Here is a 4,983-nt window from a genome sequence, read left to right on the forward strand (position 1 = left end):
TACAGTTTTCCCACCTTGTTTCTGCATGTCACTGTAATTTGACTTATCTCCTTTGGAGCTTTGCTCTTTCGATCTGAGTATTGGTGTCTTCCTTAAATTCTCCCCTCTTTTCACTACTGTTTCTCATCACTTCCTATCTTCTTCTTTTGGACTGCTTGTTAGATATGTCATTCAGATAGCCCCTGGTCACATAATACTAGCTAATTTGCTTATCATTCTGGTTTTGAGTTCTTTTTTGGGGGGGAGGGGCTGAACACTGTATGCTTTGTTGATGGTACATGACAAGGTAGGGCTCTCCAATCCCTCCCCCTCTCCAGGGGTTCTGGGATGCAAACTGTGTAAAGGTCGAGAGATTCTCAGTGTGTTGGGGAATGAGTTGGGGCAAGGACTCTCTAGCAACTGAGGGCCTCTCTTTTCCTCTTGTTTTTGCTGCAGCTGGTGGTCCAGGACGCTCTTACTCCTTGGAGGCCATGTAGACCATAACGTCCACCACATGGTTTCTGTAGCCAAATTGTCATGTCATTTCATTGTCATGCCAGGAAATGAGCTTGACAAAGTGGTTATTGAAGGCAATGCTGGCCCCAGCATCCAAGTCTGTCACTGTTAAAGTTGCAGGAGACACCCTGGTCCTCAGTGTATCCCAGGATGCCCTTGAGGGGGTCCTTTGATGCCTACTTCACCAACTTCTTGATGTTATCATATTTTATAGCTTTCTCCAGGTAGCAAGTCAGATCCACCACTGATACGTTGGGGGTGGGGACATGGAAGGCCATGCCAATGAGCTTCCTATTCAGTTCAGGGTGACCTTGCCTGCAGCTTTGGTGGCACCAGTAGAAACAGGGATGATGTCCTGGGCAGCACCCCTGGATATCATGCCACAGCTTCCCAGAGGGGCTGTCCATGCTCTTTTGTGTGGCAGCGATGGCATGGACTATGGCCCATGATGCTAAAGTTGTCATGTATGACCTTAGCCAGAGGGGCCAAGCAGTCGGTGGTGTAGAAGGCATTGTTTACCATCCTGAAGGAGTTGTCATACTTCTCATGGTTTACGTCCCTCACAAACATGGGGCTTCAGCAGAAGGGGCAGAGATGATGACCATCTTGGCCCTACCCTTCAAGTGAACCCCAGTCTTATCCATGGTGGTGAGGACCCCAATGGACTCCACAGCATACTGAGCACCAGCATCACTCCATTTGATATTGGTGGGATCTTGCTTCTGGAAGATGGTGATGGGCTTTTTATTGATGACAAGTTTCCTATTCTTAGCCTTGACTGTGCCATTGAATTTGCTGTGTGGAATCATACTGGAACATGCAGACCATGTAGTTGATTGAGGTTAATGAAAGGGTCACTGATGGTAACAAGATCCACTTTGCCACAGGTAAAAGCCCAATGCCAAATCCGTTTACTCTGACCTTCACCATGGTGTCCTGGGGATGTGGCTGGCACTGCACTAGAAGATGTGGCTGTCTGTTGAACAGAGAGGATCCAAGAGCTTGAGTTATTTTTAGATTCCTGTCAGCTGGGAATTTGTCTTTCAAGATTCATTATGATTATTAAAATAGCTATATTTTATTCAGTATCCATATGTCCCAAGAGCAGAGTTTGGTGTTAGGTCAATTTGCCATGTTGATGAAATGACATATACATTACTTTTTATAGTTTAAGAAGCCACGGTTACAGGCTAATGTGTTTCAGGTAACACATTCCATGCAACAGCATGAGAGTATGTTTGGTAGGCTTTTCTACTTGCTTTCATGATCATTTATGAGGAGTTGTGTTCATTTTACCATTCTCACAGAAAAAAAAGAACCCTTTCTGACTCAATCCCAAGCATAAGAAAATAAAATGTATGCTTAACTACTAATACTGTAAATAAATGTTATGGCTTTTAGGGATCTTGTATTCAGACTAGCAAGGAGCATATTTGGTTACACTCCTTGTATCACTTTGGTGTAATGAAAAATTGTTACATGGCATGTGTAACTTTGTTTGACTGAAATAACCTAGGATTTGCTCTGTGTTATTTCTCAAGTTTAGATCATTTATTTTCCCCTTGCAGACCTAATTTAGTTAAAATTCTGCCTGGTAATTTTTGAGGTTGTTCATCTCCATCCCATGGCCTGGAGATCCAAAATCAGTGGTGTAGCATACCAAGCACACTTGCAAGTTAGAGAAATCAAAGAAGTGAGCAAATGCAATGAGAAACCAGACAGGACGACCAGGGCGAGTCGTGGCCAGAAGAGGAGAGAGACCCATTATGGCAGATGAGCTCATCACAAGATTGTGAATTATGCCTGAGGTGGAACTGAAGCTGCCCCACACAATCTTCACTTCAGTGCCAGGATGAGGGTGAGCCCACCGTTTCCATTATTTGGAAAGCAGAGTCTCTGCAAAATACGGGATCATGCCTTAGACCCGTTAAGTTCTACACGATTGACAGAGTTCAATATTTTTGCATGAGAGCCTGCTCTGGCTAAGAGAAGATGAGCTGAACGTGGGGAAGATGTGGCGGAAACCCTGACTCAAGTCACATAATAAAGTCGAGAGGAACTGTTGTTCCCTAGACTCCCTGTTAACGTCTCCCCTATAAATCTTGGAGAACAGGCTGAATGTGAAAAGTGGTTTAAAATAGGAGTATTTTTGACTTCAGAGAAAAACTATTTTGACAAAATTGCAGTCATTTCAGTTGAAAGAATATTCATACTTATGATTATTACTGAATTTTATATGTGTTTTAAGATGCCAGTTCTTTTTTTTTTAAGATGCCAGTTCTTATGTTTTCCTTTATTTATTCCTCCTTAAGAAATGACCGTGGCTGACTGAATACAGAGAAATAGGAAAGGCGCCATAAAATGAACTAGACTTTTTTCCTTCCCATTACATCTTATTTATTTCTTAGTCTCTTTCAGTCCTAAAGCTTATAATGGGGACCATTATTCTGGACTCTATTTTAAAATCAGCTTATAGTACATTGGACTTGGAATCCTACTGTTATCATTGTTCCTTGAATTTTATTCCAAATTATATTGTAAGAATTCATTAGAGAGCATATTAAAATTACACTCAGAGAAGAGTAGTCCAGCTTTAAATAAATAAATAATGAAATTCTACAGATTCATAAGAAAATCTGGTGAAATTAAATGTTGGACAAAAATCCATAGAATTCCAAAAACAGTAACAAAACAATCTTTTAGCAGGTTATTTACTTAAATTCAGCTATGCGTTTGGAATGTTCATTGCTAGCTTTTTGGAATCAACTTTACTGCATATAAATTTTAGAGATTTATTTGAATATAAAGTTTTACTTTTATTAATATTATGTACATGTGTATGTATTATTACAAAATGAATGAACAAATGTTGTTTTCTCTCCCCCAGAATCCAGTTGCATCTACCTGATAAAATTTTTAAAATCTTAAATCTCCTGAGGGATTTTTCAGCCTATGACTCTGATATATTTCTTTAATTATCAGGTAGGCACAGTTACATTGTAGAAAGAGCATAGATTTTTTTTTTCCAGGCAGAAAATCAGTGTTCAAAGCCTCTTTGTTTTGATGACAGTCTTCATGACCTAAGACCAGTTAGTTAATATCATTAGAACTCAGTTTCCTCACCTATAAATTGGGGAAATTAATATCTGCTTCCCAAGTCTTGTAATTAGTAGGCCTTGTTGTTTTTATAAGCAAAGATTCCATCCACTCTTGCATGATTTGAGAGATGCAGTGATGATCATCCCCTAAATATTTTTCCTGTGGATATTACCATGGTATTTAAAAATCCCATATCATATTTACATGTAGATTCCTGAAGGTTTATTTTTAAAAGTACATTTTTTTCTGAACAGAGGAAAGCTTTTGAAGTCCTTATTAGATCATAAAAGTGAAGTTGATTGAAATTTTTTTGTTGCCTAAAACTCTGATGTTCTAAGTGCCGTCCCCAAAGTAGCATGTGTGAGTATCACTAAGGAGCTTGTTAGAAATGTAGAAAGGCAAGCTCCAACCCAGTCCTACTGAATGAGAATATGCATTTTAATAAGGTACCAGTGAGTCACAGGTACATTACAGGTTGAGAAGCATTTATCTGCATGACTCCTGAAGAAATGGGATAATTTTTGATGTGGGAGAGTGGTTTAAGTCTGGGCAGGAAAGGAAAAGTTTATTGTAGTAGAAGACCTTGTATATCGGATGAGAGCAGGATGACAGACATCAAGGAGGGGAGACAGAAAGAGGGTTCCAGAGGAGACATGTTACATATTTCACAATCCCTAAAGAGATATATCCTTCATGACAAAGACTATTGGTAATCTAAAGGAAAAAAAAACAGAGAACTACAATACAGAGAGCTTCAATGTTATAAGAACTATATTGCATTTTTATTTAAATCTGTATCAATTCAAAAGCAGAACTTCTAGGCTAGTAATACTTCTTACAGACTCTGGAATAATAAACACATTTACATGTTAGCTCATGTTCATCCTACAAAACATGAAACCTCTGATCACTTCTAGGACATAATAAATCATAGATATAATCTATGATCTCTATATAATAATCTGGAACACTTTTTACCTTAAAAGTCTTATGCCTGGAAACTAATTGGCTTTGGGACCTGTTTGTTAAAAGGTACTTGATTTCATCCAGTCAATGAGATATACGTGTTTGTATAAATCAAAATATTTTTGAAGTTTTAAGAATCATTCCACTAATTGTAAAGCAGGACCAGGACCAGTTTCTTTCTTTCTTTCTTTCTTTCTTTCTTTCTTTCTTTCTTTCTTTCTTTCTTCTTTCTTTCTTTTCTATTCTTCTCTCTTCTTTCTTTCTTTCTTTCTTTCTTTTTCTTTCTCTCTTTCTTTCTTTCTCTCTTCTTTCTTTCTTTCTTCTTTCTTTCTTTCTTTCTTTCTTTCTTTCTTTCTTTTTCTTCTTTCTTCTTTCTCTTTCTTTCTTTTTTTTTCTTCTTTCTTTCTGAATTTTAGTCCACAA

The sequence above is a fragment of the Canis lupus genome, chromosome X (genome assembly GCF_011100685.1).
Source record: "Canis lupus familiaris isolate Mischka breed German Shepherd chromosome X, alternate assembly UU_Cfam_GSD_1.0, whole genome shotgun sequence".
In the NCBI taxonomy this organism is placed as follows: Eukaryota; Metazoa; Chordata; class Mammalia; order Carnivora; family Canidae; genus Canis; species Canis lupus.